A 26882-nucleotide genomic window follows, 5' to 3' on the forward strand; every position below is an offset into this window, starting at 1 on the left:
GTGTGTGGTGCTGTGTGTGTGCTGGGAGGTAACGGCTTTAATTCTCCACATGGCCCCTTGTGCTGGCTGGGGTTTGGCATTTTTCTGAGCCTGTGCTGGGGACATCTGGGATTCAGATTCTCAGACTGCCCCACATCTGATAAATAACACACCACAACGTCGTGCCTGTGGCTGACGGTCCCAACCATGTGTGTTGTCTCACCCAGCACACAAAGTGGGACAAAAAAGTGCTTTTTTTGTTTTAATACATCAATTTAAAAGTCCATGTTTTCCAGAGGGATTTTTTCATTTGGCACTGGCATCTTTGTATACATGGAGAACCGTTTCTGAGGAGAGATTTCCAACAGCATCAAAGAAATAACATCTCTTAGACTGGCAAATCCTGGGTTTATTTAATTTTCACCTTTGCCTCATTTAGGCTTCATTTCTGCAAGATGGGGCAGTTCTACCCGAGCATGATGGGTTTATTTTCTGTGATATTTATAGACCTGGCTAAAAAGGCAGGCAGTGTTATCCACAGGCACCAGCTGGAAGGGGTTACTGGGGCTGCAGGACTCCCCCCAGCTGAGTTCAGATGGAGGCAGCACAAAGCCCTCAATCACTCTGGGTTTGGAGCTTTCCTGCTGACTTTCCATGTGCCAACCCCCCCCCCCCAGCTTTCTTCTCTCATTTGGCCATGAAGCTGCACAGAAGGCAGCTCTTGCCAGTGGTTTCCAACAGGGAAGAACATGGCCAAGTTTCCTTTAGGGAATTTCTTCCCAGTGGTTTTTCTCTCACGCTGCTCAAGTTGTTCCTGTAAAAACCTCAGGTTCAGGTCCAGCCCCATGGATGCAGTGGGGCTGTATGGGGACTCACTGCATGGAATATCCTGAGTTGGAAGGGACCCACAAGGATCATCAAGTCCAATTCCTGGCCCTGCTGACCCCAAAAACCCCACCATGTCCCTCAGAGCGTTGTCCAAACTGTGCTATTTTCACAGCTACTGCACAGGTTTTTTGGGAAAAAAGGTGAATGAGGACTGAAGAGGGTATTTTACTGGATATGAGGTGGATCTCTTAGTGATATATGTGGAAGAGGGATTTATCCATCATTCCCTGGGGGCTCAGTCCCTGCTGCCATCCCATGGCTGTGGGGCAGGGTCCTTCTGCCTGGTCGAGGGGGAATTCTTGGTGGGATCAGCGCAGCTTCCACGTGGTTCCTCAGGAAAAAAAGCATCTTTTGGTTATGCCAGTCCACGTGCTGTTGACTCCTGTTGTGCTCAGGGCAGTGGGGGAATAGCCCAGCTGGGTTCTGCCATCCTGTGGGACCTGCTGGGTGTCTCCTTTTGGTGGCCTCTGGGCTGGAAAGGACCAGAGTTGACTCACCAGGAGAAGATGTGCTGTGCTGGGGGTTAAGAGAGGGGGAACTACAGGATCCCAGGATGGGTCAGGCTGGAAGGGACCCCAGTGGGTCACTGGTGCCACCTCCCTGCTCAGGCAGGGCCAGCCCAGAGCACAGGGCACAGGATTGTGTCCAGAGGGCTCTGGAATATCCCCAGGGAGGAGACTCCAGCCCCTCCCTGGGCAGCCTGTTCAGAGCTGGGGCACTGCCCAGGGAAGAAGTTCTTCCTCCTGTCCAGCTGGAGCTTCCTGGGCATCAGTTTGTGCCTGTGGCCTCCTGTGCCATTGCTCACAAACTGCACAAACCTCTCTGCAGGGGCTGCAGAGGCAGCGGGTGTGGTGCCCCACGGGGTGTGTGGATCATCACAGGCCTTTCTTCTTGGAAGAGGAAGTTAAACATGTACATTTGAAGCGGGTATTTATAAAACATAATGAATTTCATTGGACTTGAGAGCCACGTTGGGCTGGAGGCAGCAGCAGATCAAATGAAGAGGTTTAACATCAGGACCCCGTGCTGTTCATTAGGACAAATCTTGGAAAGAAGTTCTCTCTTCTGCCTCTTAATTACACCATCAATGCCAGGACCAAAAAGCAGGATGCAAGTGGCTGCTGCTGCCCAAGATGCCATTATAATTAGAGTAGTCCCTGAACCTCATCCAGACTTACAGTGTAGTATCAATTCAGGTTAAATTGGGAAACTGAGCAGAAAATTGCTGTCTGGTGTTTGGAGTGGTTTTTGCATCTTAACATTATCTGATACTGTATCATTATGCACTGCTGCAAAATGCCAGAGCCCTGCCAGTAATGACACCGGGATGTAAGAGCAGGAAACAGTGAGAGAGATTTAATTCCTTCTGCAGTTTCGTGAAATAAAGTCAACTCAGGTACACACTTGTTCAGATTAAATATAATGATCCGCGTCTGCAGCCCAACTCTGCCGGGAATGCACATCCATAGGTTGAGGGGAGAGGGGGGGAGAGTTGCCATGGAAATCCAAGCAATGTCATAGTTGCAGCTCGTTGCAAATGGCTCATGTGTCATGGCTCATTTTCCAGAAGAAGCGGAGAAACCCGGGAATTAAGGGAAAATGTGGAAACGTTTGCAGCGAGGGGCGGCTGGGACTGTGCTGGGAGAGCTCCACGGGCTGCGAGTTGGAAGGACTTTGTGGGGAGAAGGAGGCCCAGAGTACAGCTGGGACAGAGCTTGGCTTCTTCCCTGGGCTGCAGGATCCCTTCTCCAGCCTCCCCAGCAGCTGGAACACCCCTGGGCTGGCCGGGCTTCCCCTTGCTCCTGGAGAACCTGGCTCTGCACAGCAGCTTTCCCTCAGGCTGCTCCTTCCAACCCTTTGGCAGCCCAATCCTTGCAAGGTGCCTGTTCCTTTCCAAGTTCCTTGCTGTCTGCCAAATGATCCAGAGTTATTGTTTGATCTAATCCTTTAACTGAGAATTAAATTGCTTGCTGTTGTGTGGAATAACACATCCCTTGCTTTAAAATTGGATGAAGCACTCAAAGGGATTTTTTTTTTTTTTAAATTTTATTTGGGGGGGGGGATAATTTTTTTTTGCCATGCAAAAATAAATGAGGCTGCTAGACAAACAGCTTGGGTCTTTAGAGCCTCTCTTCAAGTAATGACGGTGTAATTTGGGCCTCTGAAATAAGAAGCAAACAATAAATAAATGATTAACCTGGTTTTATAGCGCTGAAATCTCTATGTATTTTAACATCACAGTGGGTAAACAGGAGCAAAAGCATATCTGAACAGGCAGTATAGGAACAGTGACACAAAATTCAGGGGATTTGATGCCAGACTCTGAGGGAGTTCCCTGCCTCCTGCCTCGGCTCAGTTATCTCTGTTTCTGGGGGCAGTTTTATTGTGGGATGGGTATAACGGGGTTCTCGTGTGTTTGAGGTGACTTTTGGGGTGTGCACAGTGGTTGCACTGGCTGGGCCTTCTCTAAAGGCCCCTCTGCTCTGCAGAGACCCCTCTGTCTGTGCAGAAATGAAGGAGCTGACAGGTCCTTCCCGTTGGGGCAGAAGGGAACTGGGCTGACACAAGGGGCTGCTGAGCTCACACCCAGGGGGAATTGGGCTGGTTTACTGAAATGAGAGGAATTCCCAGCTCTGGGAGGCCCTGTGAGGTAGCACAGCCCCCACAGGGCATTCTGAAGACCTGACAAACTGCTCCTAGTTGAGGTCTGCAAAGCCAGTGGGACCCCTGGTGCTCCTGCCAAGGGGGGGGGGAGGCAGAAGTTGGCACAGAGAGAAAAATCTTCCCTTTTCCTCCGTCCTTCCCTTTTCCTTCCCTGTCTTCCACTCCAAGCAACTTGTCAACTTCAGCACCTTGAGGTGAAAATGAGTCAAATTGGGATGTAAATCTCTGGTTCCTTCCCTGTAGGGTTCTGTCAGTGAGAAATGTTGCCTCTGTCAAATCCCACCTGGATGTGAACATGGGCAGCAACCCCAGAGCTGCAACTCCAGGTCTAGTTTATTTTCCAAAGCAAGGTGATGCTCCTTAAAATTAAGTGTCATTTCTCTCTTCTTGCTGATGTATTTCCTTTACCTGCATAGAAAAGCTTCAGAATAAAATTGAGTGGAGTTTCCACTGAATTCAAACACACTGTAGTGATAAATATGGTTCTGAATAAACCTCCTTGTAGTCACAAATCAATTAATCTTTTTTTTTCCCCTGTGTGCTCCATCCTCAGGATTTACTTTCTCATTGAGCTTTTGCTGGCTGGTGCAGTGTACCTAATTCTTCACCTGGATAAATAACTAGTGGCATTTTTATTCTACAGCAAACCAGCATTATCTTTCTTGCTGTGTACAAGCAGAGGGAAAAGAAACCTTCATTTTATTTATTTCTTTATTTGTTTTCCCCAGAGCAGACTCTTGTGAGTTGGGGCTTGGAATGAAGAAGAGTTCAGGGCTTGGCTCTGAGGAGTGAATCTGCCAGAGCTCAGGGAGGGTTTGGACAACGCCCTCAGGGACATGGTGAGATTTTGAGGCTGTCCTGTGCAGGGTCAGGGCTTGGACTGGCTGATCTTTGTGGGTCCTTTCCAACCAGAATCACAGAATTACTGAGGTTGGAAAAGACCTCTGAGATCACCAAGTCCACCCTGTGCCCAATGCCCACCCTGTCCCCCAGTCCAGAGCACTGAGTGCCACCTCCAGTCTATCCTTGGGCACCTCCAGGGGTGGGGACTCCACCACCTCCTGGGCAGCCCCTTCCAGTGCCTGACCACCCTTTCCATGCAAAAATTCCTCCGGATTTCCAACCTGTTCTCCCCACTCAGGATCCTCAAAACACCCCATGAACAATGGGCAGAAAGAGAAGAGAAAGGAGCAATGACTGCCTGGGAAACATGACATACATGGTGTTGGCTGAGGATACACTGTGGCTTTTTAGGCAAGAGGTGTCCCACTGGTTTGGCTACGAGGGTGGGGAGAGCTTTTTCCTGCTTGGAGCCAGCTCAGAGCCCTGCAGTGGGTTTGGGTTGTGGCTGTGGGGTGAGCAGGGACAGAGTGTCCCTGCAGTGGATGAGGGAGGAACACCTTGTGTGGGAGAAGCTCTTCTTTCAGCCTTCTGCTTCTCTGGGGGGGAGTTAAGAATGGAGCCTAAAAGCTTTCCTGGGAATTAATCAGCAAATGAAGTTCCCTGGAATGGGAGAATTGCTGTGTAAAGAGGGGCAATGGAGCTGGGAAGGGGCTGGAGCAGCAGGAGCAGCTGAGGGAGCTGGGGGGGCTCAGCCTGGAGAAAAGGAGGCTCAGGGGGGACCTTCTGGCTCTGCAACCCCCTGACAGGAGGGGGGAGCTGGGGGGGGTCGGGCTCTGCTCCCAGGGAACAAGGGACAGGAGGAGAGGGAACGGCCTCCAGCTGTGCCAGGGGAGGGTCAGGTTGGATATTGGGAAACTTTTTCATGGAAAGAGTTGCCCAGCTCTGGCCCAGCTGCCCATGGTGGAGTCCCCATCCCTGGAGGGGTTTAACAGAGACATGGATGTCACACTTGGGGACATGGATTAGTGGTGGCCTTGGCAGTCCTGGATTAATGATTGGACTTGATGATCTTAGAGGGCTTTCCCAACCTAAACAAGTCCATGATTTCATCCTGGCTTTTTTTACCATCTGGTAGCAATCAGCTGCAAATGCTCCTGCCAGGCCTGCAGGGATGTTGGTGTTCCCCAGAGGCACCAAGGAGAGCCCAGTTGTGGAGGGATTTCAAGGAGTTGTGGCAAAGTCTAAGGGGTTTGTACCAATTTCATCCAAATCAAGGGCTGCTGGGACAGCCACAAGTACAACCTGGCTTTGGAAGGAGGGAGAACAGCAGTACTGTCTTCCCTAAAAAAAATATGCCTCTGGAAAGGCTCTGGAATAAATGTTTGCTTACTAACAGCAGGGTCTTACTGGTCTGTGCCCATGATGGCTCCAAAGTCCTGGCTCAACTGGGACTGGCTGGTTGAACACAACTTCGGGATTTAGGAGTGAAAATCCAGGGTGCTGCCCATATTCCCTCAGGTATTTTGGTGGAAGAGCTTCCTCTGCATTGCTGAGAGTAACCAGGGCACCCCCTGAGTCAGGGGAGTCCCTTTGTAGTGATAACACCTCGCTGGTAATGTTGAGCCTTTCCTGCAGGATTGGGAAGCCAATGGGATTGCAGAGGCATTTTCCTCAGAGAAGGAAGAGAAAAGAGGGATCTGCCCCAAGTCGATGAGGTTCAGGATTGTAGGCGTCCAAATCACCTTGGAAAATTGGATTTTGGTTCTGGAGACCCCTCAGCACTGCTGAGGGATTTGCTTCAGTGAAAGAGTTGAGGTTTTAAGATGCAATTACTGTTCCTTGTGACCCAAAACTTGGCAAACTGTTGTAACTGTCATTCACTGTAAATGAAAACAACTTTTATAGAAGATGAACCTCTCAGTAGACAACTCCTCCTGCCCCTAAATGTTCAGTGGCATCCCTTGGTTTTCTGACTGAAATCAATATATTCTCATCTGACATCAGAGTCTTTTTGAGTCCTGCTCAATATTCAGCCTCTGCAATGAGAGAGGGGGACAGAAGGGAGGCAATGAAGTTGAAAACACAGGTTGACAAGGACAAGGAGAGCTAAACTGTCCCAGCAATCAAACTGGGATGGGGATGGACATGAGGGACTGAGCATCCTCATCCCCCAGGAGATTCAGCTCCAAAAAGCTGCTGAGGCTCAGCCCCTTGCAGGATTTGTCCCCGTGTGCAATAATAAGGAGCAGACAAATAGTGCCATATTTATCTCCTTCCTGAGTTTTCAGCAGGAAAACGGATGAGTTTGGAATTCCTCACCATATGGTCACCTTTGGGCATCAGGCTTTGCACTCCCCCCCTTGCCTTTGGGGGCTGGAGTGATGGAGCAAGGGGGGATCTCAGCCCTGGCTGCCATAATCCTCCTCCTTTGCTCAGCAACTTCCAGACACTAATATTTAATGCAGTGTCTTCCTTTCCTTCTGCTGCTTTTCCCCCTGGACTTTTCCACCCACTTGTGCAGTCAGCATGTTCTGCTCCCCCTCACATATGGCACACAGAATTTTCCCTCTATTAAAACCTTAACCCAGGAAATATTTGATGCTCCAAAAAACCAGAACGGCGAAATTGGAAACATCAAAATCTGAAAGCCACTGAAAGGGAAGGGGATTCCACCCAGGAATAACAAAGGAGTCGATCTGTCACGTGTCCTGTTGCAGCATTAGTGAGCAGGAGCTGGCTGGAGCTCCTGGAAGAGCTGAGGATTTAATCGAGGTAACTCTGAACATCTGGCTCTGGGAGAGGGAGAGAAGGAGCTCTGTGTCTGGCTTTGGGAGCCTGTTGGCAGGTGTGTGTCCCCAAACCCATTTTCTCCCTGTTCCCACAGCCTTTCCTGCACCATCTACTGAACTCAGTTCCCCCTGGGCTGGTCCCCTCGGGGACCCAATGCTGGAGGACCTTCCAGATGTGGCCTAACAAGTGCCAAGTGATGGGGAACAGTCCTCTCATCTCCAGCCTGGGTCCTGTTGTGGTGCCCTGCTGTCCCCCAGGACACCTCCTGGGTCCTTCTCAGCTGTGCTGCCCCGGCCTGTCCCCCTGCAAAGGGTGAGGCAGCTCCAGGTTGGCATTTCCTGGAGCTCTGCTGGCCCCTTCCTCCCATCCCAGTTCCTCCTGATGGCCACTGCTGCTCCTGGCGTGGTTGCTGGAGAAATCACCTCGGTGTTGACAAAGAAATCTTGGGCTGGGCAGTCGGTGCTGTGGTGTTTGCAGGGTCTTCAGGTACTTTGAGCCCACTCTAGGCAGTGAGGGGGTCTGTGCTGCCAGGATCACAGCAGGGTTGTTTTCAGCTGCTGTCCTGACTGATGAACCAAACTCTGTCCTCCACGGGGACTCTGGGCCCCTGACCTGCTCTGTCAGCCCCTGTAGCTGCCCATCCTCACTGGAGAGCTTTGGCAGAGAGGGCAAAGCAAAGCTATTTAGGGTTCATTTCACTTTCCAGCCAACAGTGCCCCGAACCAAAAAGCTCCACAGAGCATGAGGTCCGAGATCTGCTCAGTCCCATCATTGTCACCACTGGTTTCTGAAGGCCCTTCAGTGAAGCAAGTCCACGTGCATCCTTCCAACATATGGCCTTAGCAAATGATGGCCCTATTTATATCCTGGACTTTGGCCAAGCAGCCGTGTCAGGCACAGGCATGAAATGTGTGCTCGCACAAACACAGTGGACTGTGAAGAAGGCAGACAAGATTTTTAGGTCAAATGTCTGGAGTGAGCAGCTTTGTTATTCTAAGGTTGTGTTGGCAGTTGCCAATACAGTGAATAATGTTTTCTGTTAATCCTGGGGTCTGGTTTGCCTGAACCTGATGACAAAGGGAATGGTGGACTCTGTTTTTCAAGGATGTAGGAAATTTATTGACTCTGCCTGGCCCTGGGTCCCTGCCCGGGTTGGGGCTTTCAGGGAGGATAAATTATTCTGCAGATTTTGTCTCCTCACTCTCAAGGTCCTGATTGTACCTTGCTTTTACCCAGCAGAGGGGAGCTACTGCTGTTGTGACAGCACACAGGTAACAGTGTTGAAGGAGCACAGAACTGATGTGTGATTGGGATGGAATTATCTCCTGGAATTAATCTCAGGAATGTTATTGAAAATCACAAAATCCCAGAATGGTTTGGGTTGGAAGGGACCTTAGAGACCATCTCATCACACCCCCTGCCATGGGCACCTTCCACTAGCCCAGGTTGCTCCAACCTGGCCTTGGACACTCCCAGGGATGGGGCAGCCACAGCTTCTCTGGGCAACCTGTGCCAGGGCCTCCCCACCCTCCCAGCCAAGAATTCTTTCCTAATATCCCATCTAACCCTGCCCTCTGGCAGTGTGAAGCCATTCCCTCTTGTCCTGTCCTTCCATCCCTTGTCCCCAGTCCCTCTCCAGCTCTCCTGGAGCCCCTTTAGCCTCTGGAAGGGGCTCTAAGGACACTAAGTCATACTCTCAGTTGCACAACCCCATCAAACACCAGTACAGAATCCAGAATGAGCCCAGTCAGAATGAGATCAGGGTGTGGCCCATCAGCTATAGAAGGGACACACTAATTCATGGAATCATGGAATGTTTGGGTTGAAAGGGACCTTAAAGATCATTCCATTCCCCCCTGCCATGGGCAGGGACACCTTCCACCAGCCCAGCTTGCTCCAAGCCCCGTCCAACCTGGCCTTGGACACTTCCAGGGATCCAGGGGCAGCCACAGCTTCTCTGGGCAACCTGTGCCACCCTCTCAGGGAAGAATTCCTTCCTATATTTTATCTAAATTCCCTTGTGCAGATCCCTGGCTCCTGGGAACGTGGTCCTTGTGGGTGCAGTGAGCTGTGGAGCAGCACAGAGCTCTCCAATGCCTGCAAATGTCACAAGTCAAAGGTTTGGTGCTGGGTTTCACTGAAATGTTGTGTTTCAGGGAGAGTGAAGGCAAGGGCCTTTTCAGGAAGACAGGAGTGGAAAATGTGCTGCTCCTGTGTTGTTGTGACCCACCATAATGGTGAATTGATTGACTGGGGGGGCATCGAGGGCACTGCAGGAAACACTACAGAGAAAATTCCAGAGAAAATTAGTTGCCTAAATGATGAAGTTTTATAAGAATAACCATATTTAAAGGAAGGAAAACCCCCTGCAGTGTCCAGCCTCTGTGAGCAGGTGATGGGGTACCTGGGAAAAGCCCAGGATGCTCTTTTTCCTCCTGCCCTGTGCTATGAGTGACGTGGGATTTAGTCTTGGTTTGTGCCTGGACCTGGGCACTGAAAATGTGCCACAGGCCTTGCCCTCCAGAAATCCCAAGTGTTCAGCTTTCCCCTGTGCTCTGGGGCAGTTCTTCCCCAGCACCACTTCTATTTCCAAGAACCTTTTCTTTTGTAACTCCTCCTGGCTTGTTGCTGCCTTCTGGCATCTCCTCTCTAAGAAATATCACAGAAACCACTCTCTGCTGAACCTTTTAATCTCCAAGTGCTGCAGTTGACCTGCTGTTTTTTCCACCTGTCCTTGGTTGCTTGGGAGGACAGAACTGAGGCAGTGGAATTTGCTGGCAGTTCTCATGTTCCATGAAAAATTCCAAGTCATTTTAAGTCCCTTTCCTGAGCCTGGGAGATGCAGATGTTGGACAGTGGAATGAAAGGAGCACACTCAGGTTCTTCAGGGGGTTATTTTCACAAGTGCCCTTCTCACTATCTGAAACCTATATAAATTTTACTAATAAAGGTGTTATAAATTCTATTCCCTTTCTCATCCTCTTTGGTTGATGGAAACAACTCTTCCACCACAAGTTTAATTTACCTAAAGTACTGCACCAAAGTGTGTTCCGTGTTTGTATAAATGAAAAGAACTTATTTTAAAAATCAAATTGAAGGTGTCTGGTTGCAAAACAATCCTTCTGTGTTGGCCATCCCCATAATGAATTGTTCACTGTATTGGGGGAAAAATATAACCCAGTCCCAAAGACATCCCCTCCAACTTCATTTTCTTCTTAATCTGTGCCAAGTGATGCTTGTGGGAGACCCCCAGGCAGGTGATTCCTGGCGTGGGTGACCTTGGGAACAGGTTTCCCTGCTTTGGGCAAGTGGAGTTTAGTTTTCCAGGCTCTGGGGATTGCTGTGGGCAGGAGAACTGCTGCTGGCAGCTCAGTTTTCACACCTGCATCATTTCCCAATCCAGGTGTTGAGTTCTCAGCGACTTTGGTTTGTCAGAGATTTTTGTTGCCATCCTTGTTCAATGGGAAGGACGTGCCCATGTCTTTGTGCAGCTGACGGACAATCAGGCACTGATGTCATCTGAAACAAAAAAATGTCACTTTGGGGATTTTTGGGGGTTAATCTGGTCTAAAACCAAAGTTTTAAAGTTTGAGAAAATAGTTAAGAAAGCTGCCTGTGGCCATTTTTAGTTGACAAGTTACAGAAGTTGGGTCTTTTGCTTGAACTAAATATATTTTTTCAGACTACACTTTTTCTGGGGGGTGTGTGTGTGTGTGAAAGTGGTTGCCTATCTCTGTCCTTAAACCCACCTGGTGGTTGCCTTTTGCTGTTGGCTTCACTAGAAGGTGTTTGCTACCAGATGATGGGAGATGGAGAGACGAAGCAATACCAGAGCTGTGGTTGTATTGCAGTGGGTAAAATAAAACCAAACCACTTGATCAACAGCTCTCTGAGGGGTTCTTGTGTCTCTGGATGCTCCCACAGAGCCACCAGAGATGACAGGACATCTGTGGTCCCTGTCCATGGCTGTGCTTTGACCCTCAGTGGGGTTTGTCCCTCATGACAAGGATGGCTGAATTGGCTTTTTCTCTTGTGGCATCGTCCTGTTTCAGCTAAAAATCATTTGTGACCTCTCAGAGCAGGGTCTTTTTGATTGTTCAGATTGTCAAAGTGGGTGGCTGATAAACCTCCAGAAAATTGTGAGCAGCAGGGGCTGTTCAGCCTGGAGAAGAGAAGGTTGAATGGAGACCTCACAGCCCCTTCCAGGACTACAGGAAAATCAGAGAGGGGCTGTTCATCAGGAACTGGAGTGACACGATGAGGACAATGGCTTCAAACTGACAGATGGGAAATCTGATATTGGGATGGAATTCTTGGCTGTGAGGGTGGGGAGGCCCTGGCACAGGTTGCCCAGAGAAGCTGTGGCTGCCCCTGGATCCCTGGAAGTGTCCAAGGCCAGTGTCCAAGGGGCTTGGAGCAAGCTGGGCTAGTGGAAGGTGTCCCTGCCCATGGCAGGGGGTGGGACTGGGTGGTCTTTAAGGTCCCTTCCAACCCAAACATTTCCTGATCCTCTGAATTACTGTGTCCCTTCTATGGCTGATGGGTCACACTCTGATCTCACTCCCCCTGGGCTCCATCCAAATTTTCTGGTGGTTGTGCTGGTGTTTGGTGGGTTTTGTAACTGAGACTATGAATTAATGTCATGTGTTTCTGCCTTAATGAAATCCTGCAGCTGGAGGAGGTGGGGCAGACACTCGGGGCTGAGCTTTTGTTCCAAACTCCTCTATCAGGAGGATGGCAAAGCCCCTTCCCCTACTGATCCTGATTGCAAAACTACTCCTCCTCTTGAGCCAGGATTTCCCACTGATTGCAGAGGGAGGGGATAAGATTTAGGCCTGGTGTAACTAATTGTTGAGAGAGATTTGCTATGGGATGTGCTTTGCAGAAGGAAGAGCCTGACTTGCCCGGTTGCATTTGCATCTACCCAAGTTCCAACTCCCACACACCCTTTCAGTCAGCACAGAAAGTCACCTTGGCCCTTCCCCACTTGGAAGCACTGAGCTCCAAAACCAGGGCTGGGATTAATCCTCAAGCCTCCTCCAATCTGGCTGCATTTCAGTTTGGCTGAGTAAAGAAATAAAGGATTGTGGCTTGGAAAAGCTTCTGCTGCTGAGAGGCCAGAGATGTTCCTGTTTGGATCAATCCTGGGGCTGCTCCACGGGGTGGAAATCAGCTGGGGGTGTCAGGAATCAGCACTTAGAGGTGTCTTGTGTCACCCACAGTAGCTGAGGGTGTAAGACAGAGCCATGTGTGCTCTGCCCACACCACAGACCCGGCAGGGGAACCAGAAACACAAACAAGGTTTGAAGATCTCCCCTGCAAGAAGAATTGTGGTGCTGAATCCACAGTTCTCACTCTACAGAGCTACACAAATGTCTGCCCACTCGGGAATTACTCACTCCTGCAGATTTTTCCCAAGCAGCAGGATTAGGTTTTGCTGCTCTTGAGTCTAAATTTGGGTGGGTTTGGGGGGCAGTCAGGGGGCTTTATCAGAGCTGTTTTGGCCTCAGTGAAATCTGGAGCTCTGGAGCAGGAGAAGGGTGGAATGTGGAACATCAGGGACCTGAAGCTGTTGGAGCTGCTCGTGGTTGACACCGAGGATGTTTTTAGGTTTTGCTGAGTTGGAGCCTCTGAGAAGATCAGCAGAAAGCACTGATCCTGTGCTCCTGTATCATGGGATCCATCATGGGACAGGATGGGTTGTTTTTCCCTTCCAAATGGTCTAAATAAAACACAGAGGTGAGGTTGGAACAAGGGGCAAGCAGGAAAACATCCTCATTATATCACACAGGGCACAGGGACTGGGATGGGGAGAGGGAGCACAGAAGGCTCTTAGCCAGGGCAGCAGCCTCCTGCTTTTTGGTTTAGTTTCAGCTTCTCTTACAATTTCTGCTGTTTATCCACTTTGCCCACACGGGAGCCAGAAGCTTTCCTGCTCTTTTCTGTCAAATTAAATTAATGGGGAGAAAAACCAACCACCCAGATGCTCCAAATCCCAGGCTGACACTGCAGAGCTTTGGCTCTTGCATCTGATCCTCAGTGTGGTTCAAAAGCAGCTCTGGAGGCACTTGGGGCACTCAGAAAGGCAAAAGAGCAGCAATTTTTTGTGTTTTAAGTTGGGAGCTGAATTTTTCATCCAGCTCTGAAAGGCAGGATGTGGAATCCAACCCCGTTCTTTGCACACGTGATGGGATTCATTTGCTGTGGGCAGTGCACGGGAGTTTTCCAGGGACTACATTGGCCAGATGAGCTTTTTTTGCTACATTATTGGCATAAAAACAATTTTGGGAAGCTACTGTGAGTGTGAGGGAGGAGTCTCCCCCCTCTGCAGCTCCCAGACTCCAGCAAACCACCTGGGAAGGCTGGAGATGGAAACCCAGCTGCTTGCACAGAGCAGTGTGTGTGTGCTTGGGAGATTTGACTCTTTGGGGGCAATTTGATTTTTCTAAGATCACTCAGAGTCATCTTCTTCTCTGCAGCCAGCACAGGCCATGGAGAACAGCTCCAGACCCAGTGCCCCCAGTCAGAAATGCTCTGGCATGAGCTGGTGCAGCCACCCAAGGGCAGGACCATTGTGTCCCATGGGTGCAGATCCCATTTTTGTGCAGGGAATAACAAAGGGAAAGGGTGGAACAGTCATCAACCAGCTGCTTACCTTTGGCTCATACCATTTCCAAGCAGGGAGAAGAACCAAGGGGAGATGAAATGAACTTCTGGCTTTACAGTCTCTAAGAACCCAAATTGTCCTTCTGAAAGTGGCCTTGATTTGGATCTTTAGGGGCAGCTCAGACCTTCCCCTTCTCCAACAGCACATGCTCTGCTGTCAGAGTCCCTCTTTCCCTCCTTTCCTTTTCTTTCTCATTCCCAGGATAACTGGGTTACAAAGGGATGCTCCCACATGCTCCATTTTAAGGGCTGGAATCTCCTGGTGCCTCTGGGACTGTTGGGTCAGGGTTGTGATCATTTATGTGCATGGACTTGCCTTGTCTCCTAAACATTGTTGGAGGGTGGGAGGAGCTCCTCAGCCCTTCAGGTGGATGGCAGCTCATTTCTCAGTGTGAATTATAACGAGCTGGTTTGGCCTCCGTGAAATCTGGGGCTCTGGAGCAGGAGAAGGGTGGAATGTGGAATATCAGGGACCTGAAGCTGTTGGAGCTGCTCGTGGTAGATGCCAAGGATGTACTTAGGGTTTTGCTGAGTTGGAGCCTCTGAGAAGATCAGGAGTGAGCACTGGTCCTGTGAAAAATACACATTTTGGGATTCACTTAGTCATCTTTTGGTTGAAAATTGTTAAAGTTGGTGGGTGCTGTTTGCAAGATCAAGACCAGAATTTACCAAGCAGCGTTTTTAAATGCTGGATGGACGAATAACTCATGCACCTGAAGGATGTGGAGCTGTTGGAGCAAATCCAGAGGAGGCACCAAGTTGATCAGAGGGATGGACTCCTCTGCTGGGAGGAAAGGCTGAGAGAGTTGGGTGTGTACAGCCTGGAGGAGAGAAGCCTCAGGGTGACCTGATTGTGGCCTTGCAGTGCCTGAAGGAGCTACAAGAAAGATGCAGACAGATTGTTTACAAGGGCCTGGAGTGACAGGACAAGGGGGAATGGCTTCCCACTGCCAGAGGGCAGGGTTAGATGGGATATTGGGAAGAAATTCTTCCCTGGGAGGGTGGGGAGGCCCTGGCACAGGTTGCCCAGAGAAGCTGTGGCTGCCCCATCCCTGGAAGTGTCCAAGGACAGGTTGGAGCAACCTGGGACGGTGGAAGTGTCCCTGCCCATGGCAAGGGCTGGAACAAGATGATCTTTAAGGTCCCTTCCAACCCAAACCCTTCTGGGATTCGATGATGATTCTTTGATGGTTCTGTGACATTGATAAGAGATAAATTTTTGTGTGTCTGGTTTTTCTCCAGTCTGGGAGATGCTGCCACAGGACATCTTGTTTCCAGTGCCTTTCCTGACCCTGGTCCCCCTTTAGTGCTTCCCAAGTGCAGGAATGAAGCAGCAAGTTCTGAGAATGTGTATCTATCCAGTGTCTTGTGTGACAGTATTTCTGTGGGTTTTAAAAATTGCCAGGCCAGGATCTCTAAAATGCATCTCAAGCCATCAATAGGGGTTTTAATGGTTCCCTTAATTCAGAGTGAATTCCTCAGTGAGCCCTTGCCAGCCCCAATTTAGTCTCTCACCTGTTAAGATGTCAGTCTGTCACCTCTCAAAGCAGGGCTGGCAAAGTGGGACCTCAATAACGAGGTTCTTCAGTGCAGAATTAGCCCTGGAGTGCTCAGATGTGTTTCAGGGGGGATCAGGAACCTTTTCATGACAGCACCGGGCCCCTGTAGGTTCTGTACACATTCACCCCACGGCCTCAGGAGGGGTTGGGGTTTTGTTCCATCCCCTGATTGACTCCTTAACATTTCAGCCTCCTCCTGCCCCTGGCTCTGGCTCCCAGACACCAGAGCTCCCCAGTCTCCTGGGCTGCTCCCTGCTCTGTCTTACACGGTTAAAATCAACACATGTTTTGTCTGATTAAAGGCAGAAGTGGAGTGAAAGTGCTTTGGGCTCTTTTGGCATGTGGTGCTGTACAGAAAAGCAGGGCACAGTTGCTACTATTCCATGGAGTGAATTCCTAGCACGTGACTTCATTTTCTCTCTCTCCTTCCCGCTGTTAATTTTTGCACAAGCAAGAAGCCTCTTCAAAGAGACATTAAAAATGAAATTTAATTTAAGAACTAAGGTTTATCCAGAAATCAGAGGGCAGTTGGATTGGAAAGCATGTCCTTAGGGTGTGAACTCATGGCAACTCCTGGTTTGGTTCAGCAGTCTCTGGATGTGCAGGACTCAGCATATGATCCACTGGCAAAGATTCTCTGCTGATCCAGCTTCTTTTCTAGGACTTCACACACTGACACCCACTCTCTCCAGTCTTCTCCAGCCTGTGGATCCATCACAGAGTTGATTTGTGAAGGCCTGCAGCAGGTTGGAGGTCAGCCAGGGCAAACTGCACATCCTTTCCCCCAAGGAATCTGGTGCTGCTCAACTTTTAGGCCAAACACAAACAGAGGAGTCAGCCTTTGGCCACAGACCTCTCGTGGGTGGGACAAATGCCTTGTTAGCAAAACTGGAGTGGTGAAGCACTTGGGATTCCCTGTGGGAAAGTGTCACCTTTCTGTAGACAGTTGGGAGCAGCTCCCTCTGCTCCCTGCTGAGTTTTTATGCATCAGGCTACAAAAGCACATTGCAGAGCAGAGAGACCCGGGAAGTGTCATAGCCCCAAGGCTGCCAGAGCTCAGGGAGGGTTTGGCTGATCCTCTGGGGCACAGGGGGTGACTCTTGGGGCTGGGCCTGTGCAGGGCTGAGGGTTGGACTGATGATCCTTGGGGGTCCCTCCCAACTCAGCACATCCTGGGATTCTGTGAAATCCAAGGCACTGTCAGAAATCAGTGTTGGGTGATGACATCATCAGTTGGTTTGGCACAGCCCCGTGGTCATGGATGTTGGAAGTTAGAGATCCAGGAGCCTGGAGTCATTGGGAAGTTCAGGATATTTCTGCAGAGAGAATTTAGGTGGGAGCATTTCCATCCACGACAGTCTGGGCCTGGGAGCAGGGATGTCAGGAATGGTTATTGACAGCTGGAGCAGCTTCGCTCTGTGGGGAAATGAGGGAGCTCTGAAACAGCCCTGTAAGCACCTCAAAGGAGCTGAGTAATGCATTTATTTTGACAACTCCTTGCTAGCAGCCTATTGGCAGGAAGGGCAGCTCCCAGGTTTATCTTCCCCTTCACGCATCCGTAGCGCAGAAAACACAATTCCTGGGAAATATAACAGATCCAGTTTGTGCCTCCAGCGTCGAACAGCAAATGTCACTCTCATTTCTCAGAGCTTGGGCTTTGTTTTGGTTTGAACACTGAGTGGAGCAGAGAGAAAATAAAAATGAAAAGGGGAAGAACTGTAGTGAAATGTAAAGCTTGGTAAAGATGATTGCCAGAGAAGGGAACTCAGGGGTGGAGAGGTGGGTTTGGATCCACCTCCCTCTGGGTTAGTGCAGATCTACCCATCCACAGTCAGATGGCCCAGTATTTGCAAAGGGATTGATCCAAACTGCCTGTTTAAGGGTCAGACAAGGCAGAGCTTCAAAAGCAGAAATCCCATCCCATGCCAGGTATTTATCACACCAAAAGACCTGTGAAAGGCTGTGTTTTCTCCCTCGGCTGCACAGGCTGGGCTTGGCAAGAGCTCTCTGAAAAGGCAGCCCCACTGAGCCCAGTGCAGCAATGCAATTATTGTAGATCTTCTGCTGACTTCAGGTTGGTACAAAGCTCAAAGCCTGAGCACCAGTGTGGTCAGTGACTGACTTCTGCAGGAATGGGGCCCCCTCGACATGAGCCCGCTCTAAGACAGTTTGTTGTGGGGTTTTTAATTTCTTTTTATGTGGGGTGGTGGTGTTAGGCTTTTTGTTTGGTTTGGTTTGTTGGTTTGCATTTTTTTAATCACCAAATGCATTGATTTTTAATTCAGAGAATCCCAGAATGGTTTGCTTTGAAAGGGACTTTAGAGATCACCCCTTTCCACCCCTCTGCCATGGGCAGGGACACCTTCCACTAGCCCAGGTTGCTCCAAGCCCCGTCCAACCTGGCCTTGGACACTTCCAGGGATCCAGGGGCAGCCACAGCTTCTCTGGGCAACCTGTGCCAGGGCCTCACCACCACCCTCACAGGGAAAAATTCCTTCCCAATATCCCATCTCTCCCTGCCCTCTGGCAGTTTGAAGCCACTTCCCCTTGTCCTGTCCCTCCATCCCTCATCCCCAGTCCCTCTCCAGCTCTCCTGGAGCCCCTTTAGGCCCTGCAAGGGGCTCTCAGGTCTCCCTGGAGCCTTCTCTTCTCCAGGTGAACCCCCCCAGCTCTCCCAGCCTGGCTCCAGAGCAGAGGGGCTCCAGTGTTTTGGAGCCCTCAACTCCCAGTGGAGTCTTGGATCCAAGGCCCTCCTAAATGACAAAGCTCTCAGCAAGTCCTGGACTTTAAAAGTGCCAAGAGTTCACCTTCAACATTTAGGAAAAGAAAAAAATGGTGTTTGACTTACAGGTTGATGCCAGGGGCCATCCCCAGGCAGCTTCTGCCCTCTGGCACCTGCTAATGAAGTGACTGTGCCAGCTGGGGTGAATTGGCTCAGCCCTGGGCACAGGCAGCACCAGCCCAAGGAGAGCTGACCCTGGTGAAGAGCCAGGATTGAACTTCTACACTGCACATGGTGGGAGCTTGTTTGCCACCAGCATTCAGGGAGCAAAGGAAATGCAGCAAATAGGGCCTTTTTTCCCTCCAAGTTGTCATCCCAAGGAATAAAACATAATCACACACACAAGAGAAGTGAGCATGTTCCTTCACAGGGACTTCTTTCCAGAGCCAATCCTCTGGGGCACAGGGGGTGACTCTTGGGGCTGGGCCTGTGCAGGGCTGAGGGTTGGATTCCAGGATCCTTGGGGGTCCCTCCCAGCTCAGCACATCCTGGGATTCTGTTCACAACCAATTTGGCAACAAGGACTAAAAGGGAGGAGGGTGAGGGAAGGCTGGTTCCCCCCAGCCCAGGGCTGGCCCGGGCACAGATTCCTCTCCTGGAATCCCTACCTGCCCATCCCCACCGTGGTGCAGGTTGTGTGAGGTCACAGAGTCACAGAATGTTGGAAGGGACCCCCAAGGATCATCAGTCCAACCCTCAGCCCTGCACAGGCCCAGCCCCAAGAGTCACCCCCTGTGCCCCAGAGGATCAGCCAAACCCTCCCTGAGCTCTGGCAGCCTTGGGGCTGTGCCCACTGCCCTGGGGAGCCTGGGCAGTGCCCAACCAGCCTCTGGGGGAAGAACCTTTGGCTGAGATCCAACCTGAGCCTGCCCTGACACAGCTCCAGCCATTCCCTGGCTGCTGTCCCTGGTCCCCCCAGAGCAGAGCTCAGTCCCTGCCCCTCCTCTGTCCCTGCCCAGGCAGTTGGAACTGCACTGAGGTCTCCCCTCAGCCTCACGAGTTTAGGAGGGATTGTTGTTCAGGAGGGATTGGTGGTTAGGAGGGATTGGTGGTTAGGAGGGGTTGGTATTTGGGAGGTGCTGCTGAGTGTTTGAAGGGAACTGGGACCAGTCAGTGAGTTGTGGTTACACCTTGGTTTGAACGTGACTGTGTAAAATAACCCTCTCATGGGTGAGGTGCTGCCTTTTCTGCATCCCCAAGCACAGCTGGGCCTCACATGGCATCTCTCACAGCTTCCAGTCTTTCTCTGTTCTTTTGTTCCTGTTGTTTCTTAGGGCTCAGTTGAGCTGACAGGGACTTGTGCTCTGTTCCTACCTGTCAGGAGAATTACTTTTCAACTCAGCCCACGGTGTCAGCTGTGTGTTTGTCCCCAGATGCATGGCCTTGGCTTGCAGCATCCTTGTTACAGGCAATGATTCACCAGGAGAGGCTTCTCTCCTGATTTCTGCTGTTTGCTTGAGTGTTCTCAGATTAAAACCAATGTTTCAGCCAAAAACAGAACAGCTTTGCTCTGGAGTGATGCTCTCAGGAGCCCATTTTCACCTTTAAAAGTCAATTTATTGTAGTTCCTTTATCTGATATTCTCTTGAAGCAAGTGTAGAAGCTGGAGGGGTATTTTGGTATAAGCTGGGACAGAACACGCTGCCCAAGTCCCATTTTAGGTACCAAGGGGTCCCTTTTTGGATATCAAGGGGCCTTTGGCAGCTCAGTGAAGGGTCAGGGGGTTCAATCCTGATCCTTCAGCCCCAGTTTGGTGCTGGGGTTGTTGCTGGGGTGGGTTCAGAGGTGGGTCTGACAAAGAGAACTTTGTTTACCTGTGAAATTTGTTGGCAGTGATTTTTGTGCTCAGTGGAGAGGAAGAACATGAGTGAAAGTCAACTGCTTGGTTGCCCTTGAGAAAAAAATATATTCATGTTAAAAAAAGAAAAGTAAATAACACGTTCCTGTTAAGTGCCTGATAGTTATACATATTACATCTCAAAGTAATTATCATTTAATTAGCAGTCTGGCAACAGTGGAAGGAGATGAAGTTACAGTTCTAGAGCTGTTATTGCTGGGAGGGAGAGAAGGGTCGTGTTCCTGATGAAGCAATTCCTGCAGTAGCCATTGGGAATGGCCCTTGGGGAGGGGGAGCAGCTCCATGGAGCCAAAGCCTCCAGGACAGCAGAGACCCAGAGGTGGGACCAAAAGCTGCAGGGTTTCCTTGAGTGATATCTGCTCTGTCCATGAGGAATTGGATGCTCCCACTTGAAAAGCAGAGGGAATAGGTTTAGGGTTAGGTACCAGGTTAGATGAGCATGTGCAGTCCTGGACACCCACACTCTGGTCACCATCCAAGGTATTTCTAAGGAAAAATGTTTGGTCCCTGTTTTCTTTCTCTTTTCCTCCATCAAACATTTTGTTGTAAGTCAGGGCTTCAAGTGCCAAGTGTTAAGGAATCATAGATCAGGGAATAGTTTGGGTTGGAAGGGACCTTAAGGACCATCTCATTCCACCCCCTGCCATGGGCAGGGACACCTTCCACTAGCCCAGGTTGCTCCAAGCCCCGTCCAACCTGGCCTTGGACACTTCCAGGGATCCAGGGGCAGCCACAGCTTCTCTGGGCAACCTGTGCCAGGGCCTCTCCACCCTCACAGGGAACAATTCCTTCTCAATATCCCATCTAACCCTGCCCTCTGGCAGTGGGAAGCCATTCCCCCTTGTCCTGTCCCTCCATCCCTTGTCCAAAGTGTAGTGAAATAAGTGTTGTTCCTCTAACATGTCATCTTTAGGGGTTTGGGGTAGAGGGGTTGAAACAAGATGATCTTTAAGATCCCTTCCAACCCAAACCATTCTGTGAAATAAAAGGGCAAGAAATGTTTCACCTTCCCAGGGGTGGAATCTCAGCATTCCCCTGCTCTCATGGCACAGGGAGTTTGAAGTGGTGCAAATGCAAATCCTTAAATCCAGGATTCTGTAAACCCGTTGTCTTCTGGAGGAACTGAGAGCTGGTTTAAGGGTTCTGGCTGCCCAGCTCTGTGTTAAATCCAAGGATCTGGGGGGACTGGTGGAGGCACCTCCCGTTGTGCTCTGAGCTGCCCAATGAGCTGCATTTCAATTAACACAAATGAGCTTTTAAACCACTTCTGGCCAAACTCAAGCCAGTGGCTGAGTTGCTCTGAGGAGTTGTGCATCTCTGGTGTGGAATAAATAGGTCTGATTTGCATAGGCAAGCACTGCTTGTTTAATTGAGAATCCATGTGGGGTTGAAACCCTGGATAAGCTGTTCAGGAGGGGCCTTGAGGTGACTGAGGTTCGATGGTGGGCAGAGACTGTGAGACTGGGGGTTAATAAAGGTGTGTGCTCCCCTCACCTGCCCTGTGCTGTAACAGCAGCTTCCCTGTGGAGGGATGCACAGCTTCCCTGTGGAGGGATGCACAGTTTCCCTGTGGAGGGATCCACAGCATGTGGAGACACTTGGATTTACTCCCCTCCCAGCTCAAGATTAAAATTTCAAATCACTTAGCATTGCTTGAATTTTGTCTCCCGTTGGTTAACATGTTTTAATTAATGAGATAGAAGAAAATCTCTTTTCCTAGTGGGGCCCAGGTTCTGGGGCTCAGCCCCTGGGGTTGATCACAAGATGTGCTCGGGCTGGATCATTCCTGGGCAGGGAAAATGTAACAGCAATTTCCAGCTCTGCCCTGAGGGTCAGACCTTTAGGGGACCAGTCATACAGGGAAAGTAAAACCAGGTTAACCATATACTGAGCTTTCCTCACTCTTTATCCATGTTAATCTGGGCTCCCTTTTTTCCCTTCTTGATTTTTTCTCTTGATTTGCTTTCCAGGCAGGGAAAGTGTTTTTCTTGCATCTTTTATGCATTTTTCAGTGGCTTCCACTATGGGCTCATATGAAAATCTTGCTCTGCTTTGTCTCAGCTCCAAGCCTGAGACTCTGTGTTGCCCCTCCTGTAGGACTGTCCCTAATAAATCACTGGGAATGATCGCTGTTATTTCCCCCAGTTCTGCCTGTGTGAATAAATGGGACCCATTAAGGGTCACGCCCCTGGCACACAGATGTTTGCAGATGTGCTGCAGTGGTTGTGGGAAGGATCCTCAGTCCCCTGTGCTCTGGGGAGGCACCTGGGTGGGCCTGAGGGGAACCCCCATGTGGGACAGATGGGGTATCCCCCTGAGTCCCTGCCCTGCCTCCAGCAACAGCTCTGCAACTGCCTGGAAATGAGCTCAAATCAAGAGCCATCTTTTAAGTACATCTCAAGGGAAAACACTGTAATTGCAACTATTTCCTCAAAACCATTCCTGAACAGTCCCCTTTTGAAGAGTAATTATCAAATTTACTGTCTCCAAGGTGACTTGTTCAGGGTTTGTGCTCTGACACTCAGAGCTGCACCCCTCAAATCCATGACCCAGCACTGCTCCCTGTGTGCCCAGGGAGCACAGGACCCCCAAAGGTCACCTTGGGCTGTGGCAGGGCTCAGGTCAGGCATGGAGAACAGCCCAAAATACTTTCTCCATGTTCTCCTGGCCCTGAGCTCACTCCCATGTCCCAGCTCCTGCTCTGGAAGGGCTTCTCAAGGTTTGTGAGGTCCCACCAAGATGGTTGTGGGACATGGATGGGCAGTTGGCCCATGGGTTGAGGGTCTTCTGCTTCCAGGCAGCTGTGGGGATGGAGTAAACCCTGCTCCATGAAACGGGGATCTTTAGGGCTGGAGTTTTACTTCAGATCAAAAATCCATGGAGTTGGAGATGATTGCTGCCTGCACAGGAGCATTTTGGCAGCCTAGAGCAGCACAGATCTGCATGGAAACTCCTAGAAGTGCATGGGGGGGTGGAGGTGGGTGCTCAGTGATCTTCAGTGCTTGGTTTTTAGGATAAACAAGGAAGGGAAATGTTTTTAGGCAACAACCTCAGCAGCAGTTTTTATCCTGGAGGGGAAATTTGGTGGCTGAGCTTGGAGGTGTAAATAGAAATCTGCAGTAGGTTCCCACGCCGTGTCTTAGCACAGGGTGGGCACCAGCTTTTGTTGCTGCTGTGGGTTGGCAGCAAGGCTGGAAAACAGCAATTCCTTGCTTAGGAGGTTGTTAACTACCAGTGCTTTTCTCACCACAGAAAACTGAAATTGGAGGGGTCCGTAACAACATCAGTAGTTAATTGAGCAGCTCTGTGGGGAAATCACTAAAGCAATTTATAAATGCTTTTTCTCTGAGCATCCAGGTATTTATACTCGCCTGCCAGAGGAGGAAACAGAGGCACAAAGGAGTTAAATGCTTTGCCTGAAGTCCCAGAGCGAGCAGGGACACGACAGCCACAAAGTCAAATCAGTCTTGAGCAAGGTCACAGCCATGGGTAGATGGAATAGCTATTTTAAAAAATACATCATTTTCACAGCTTCTTTGCCATTAAAAGTTGAAGTTGTGTTAATCTCCAATAAATTCAGCAAAGGCATGCAATCTAGCATCTCTTTTATGTGGTATCTCTCATTTTTAATTTGTTTCTCAGGTTCTGTCGTTCTTGGCAACAGCGGGAAAATAAACCCATTGGAAACAGACAATTAGCCAAGGTCACTGGGGCAGGGAAGGGAGGATTAGTGAGGAAACAACTACTGCAGATGCCATCCTGGAGATAATGGGAAGCAAGGTACTCTGCTGGGGCCTAAAATGCCATTCCTTCATGGAAATTTTATTCCATCCTGGCGAAACACATCCAGCTTTCTCTGCCCAAGCCATTACAGGGGCGGTGAGGGGGAGCTCAGAGCCTGACTCCACATCTGCACGGAGATGTCCTCTGCAGGAGGCAGGAGCAGGGTGTGTTTCTCCTTTGGAGATGTGCTTGGTGTGTGTGACAGTAGTTTTTGGGCTGTTGCCATCACCCTCTTGCCCTAGGGCACTGCTGGCACCCCCTCCCACGCTGTTCTGGCGCTGGGACACTTCCCTTGCTGCAAAGTTCTCAAATTCATGGGCTGAATCACCTCTAAAGCAAACCCTGCTCCATGGGATGCATCCAGGCCGTGTCTGCCTGGTGTGCTTGGCACTGGGAGAAACTGGGAAGGGGGAAAGGAAGGGGTGAGACCGTGGTTGACAACCTCATGGGGTGAAGGCTGGGAAGGCCAGGGCCAGGCAGGAGGGTTCTGCCTCATCCTCGTCCTTGCTGGTGCCTTCTGGATGTGACCAAACCTCTTGTGAGGGCAGGGGAAGGTGATGGGGTAAAGCTGAGGGAGATGAAGGCAGGTTGGGCAGGGCCAGGTTGGTCTCTAGGTCTTTGGTTTGCTTTGCCTGCCCCCCCCATTTCCCCTGTGCAGGGAGTTCTCCTGCCTTGGTGGCCTCTCACTGCAGAGGATGGACTCACTCCCAGCTCCAGGCTATGCCTGGACCTCTCCCATCACAGCCTGACCCCTCCATGGATCCCAGGAGCCAGCTCGGGCTCCACAAGGCAGTTCCCAAGCGTGTGGATGGTCACTAAGCCAAGTCCTCCTGAAAAACAGGGTGGTTGCTTTCCAATTAATTTTTTGTCTGGTTCTCCTCCTCTTCCATTTCTCTGCCTCAAAAACCTGAGGGACCAGAGGTTTCCTCTGTGGCTTTCCTGTGGACTGACTGGGAACAGATCCCACCTGGAGGTGGTGGCAGCTCCGGGGTGGCCCTGGAGCCTCAGCTGCCCCTCCACCACCCCAGAGTCCTGCCATGGTCAGACTGGGCCCAGTGTGGTTCTGCAGTGGGCTGGACTGGGCAGGGAGGCTGCTGGAGCAGGAGAACTCCATCCTGGCATTCCTGATGCTGCCAGTGGGGCACAGGCTTGGGACTGGGGCAGGCTCTGACTGTCCCTGTTTGATGACAGAGGGGTCAGTCCTTAATGCCAATTTAATTTCTGCTCATTTGTGTTACTCATCGCAGCTTTATTTGCTGTCCTCTGAGCACAGAGGGGATGGTGCTGACAGCTGCTTCTCTTTCCAAACAGGTCCTTAATTTTGCTTATGGCCAAAAGGAAATCAAGTATTTTATCACAGAATATCACATAAAAATAAGGGTGGTGTTCTTCCCTACCCGGTTGTCATCAGGGAAATCATTGATAGGCCACTAATTAAAGCCATAGGCTTAATTTGACTAAATTTGGTAATTTAGCTGAAATTTTCCCTCAAACTCAACATTGAAAATGAGACTGCTCTGGGCAGACCCCACCTGGAGCCCTGTAAACAGTTGTGGTGCCCCCAACATAGGAAGGACATGGAGCAAGTCCAGAGGAGGCCACAAAGTTGATAAGGGGACTGGAGCACCCCCCCTGTGGGGACAGGCTGGGAAAATGGTGTGGAGACCTCACAGCACCTTTCAGGATCTAAAGATGGTACAAGGAGGACATAGAGAGATTCTATATCAGGAACTGGAGTGACAGGACAAGGGGAACGGGTTCAAACTGACAGAGGGGAGATTTACGTTGGATATTGGGAAGGAATTCTTGGCTGTGAGGGTGGTAAAGCCCTGGCACAGGTTGCCCAGAGAAGCTGTGGCTGCCCCTGGATCCCTGGAAGTGTCCAAGGCCAGGTTGGAGCACCCTGGGCTAGTGGAAGGTGTCCCTGCCCATGGCAGGGGGTGGGACTGGATGAGCTGTAAGGTCCCTCCAACCCAAACCATTCTGGGATTCTAAGATGTTAAATTAGGAATTGTGAGGTTGGGAGAGAGACAAAGAACATCTTTCTGGGCAGGTAAAGGACTATCCCAAACATGCCAGATGTGGGGCTGTGTCTCCCAAAGGGTTGTCATGTGGAAGGTGAGCAACTCTGTGACCCAAGTTAATTAAAAACAACGGCAGTTTGGTGGGAACAGGACACTCTGTCTGTTCTCAGCCTCCTTGCAGTCAAACCACTGATTATTTTTTTAATATCTTTTTTCCTACATATTTTATAACTTGTTCTTTAGCATCAAATTGGAAGCCAAATCCAATGGTGGAGGGAAATTAATTTCCTTAAATTGAAGAAGCAATCTCCTTGAGACTTTTTAATCATTAGATGATAACTGTGTGCTAAAGAAAGGAAGACCATTAAAGTAACTTAATAGACCAGGATAAACGTTTTTCCCTGTATCTCCTTCATCTTTATTTAGAGATCCATACTGAGGATATTTCATAAAAGCTGCTCTTCTTGACCTTTCATCAGTTATTGTGTAGAGGAACCAACAGAAATAATGGTGGGGAACTAACACTGTGGACTCCTGGATACAAACCCAGTAATTCTGCTCTTCCTTCCTGCCAAATTGTGTTTTTCCTTTCTCATTAAAGGAGGAATAGCTATGGGGACAAATAAAAATGCATTTAGCTGAGCTGTGTGATTTTTAAAAACAAGCTGTGTTAATGCTTTTAATTAAGGGGCAGAAGAATAAGAGGCTTTATCAGCTCTTTGTCTGCAGGCCATTATTTGGTTGTGGATGAGCAATCTGTTCTTGTCAACGTCCACCTACTTGAAGGATTTACTACAAAATCAAATGGTGTTTTTATTTCCATTCTCGAGCACTCTTTGATTCCTCATTTATTTAATATGGAGAATTGTTGCAAAGGAGAATGAAGCACTTAATTTGTGTTGCTTGAGGGACCCAAGGGCCACTTGGGAGCTTTGTGGTGTCCTGTGCTGAAACAGGATGTGCAGCAAAATGGAGAAGAGGAAATGTTGAAGGTGAAGTTGCTAAATCCCAGTTAGAATCCCAGAATGTGCTGAGCTGGAAGGGAC

The 26882-nt window shown here is 49.9% G+C and overlaps 1 protein-coding gene and 1 long non-coding RNA gene across 2 annotated transcripts in view; one reads left to right on the top strand and one right to left on the bottom strand.

Annotated features, from left to right (window-relative positions):
* GALNT17 (polypeptide N-acetylgalactosaminyltransferase 17) overlaps positions 1-26882 on the top strand; it is a 219308-nt gene that overhangs the window by 112888 nt on the left and 79538 nt on the right. The gene's annotated exons all lie outside the window — the stretch shown is intronic.
* Positions 16841-18792, bottom strand: LOC116796680. Its single transcript, XR_004360473.1, has 2 exons — positions 18513-18792; positions 16841-17063 (listed from the first exon to the last, which is right to left on the bottom strand). It is a non-coding gene; the product is annotated as an uncharacterized LOC116796680 (long non-coding RNA).

The sequence above is a fragment of the Chiroxiphia lanceolata genome, chromosome 20 (assembly GCF_009829145.1).
Source record: "Chiroxiphia lanceolata isolate bChiLan1 chromosome 20, bChiLan1.pri, whole genome shotgun sequence".
In the NCBI taxonomy this organism is placed as follows: domain Eukaryota; kingdom Metazoa; phylum Chordata; class Aves; order Passeriformes; family Pipridae; genus Chiroxiphia; species Chiroxiphia lanceolata.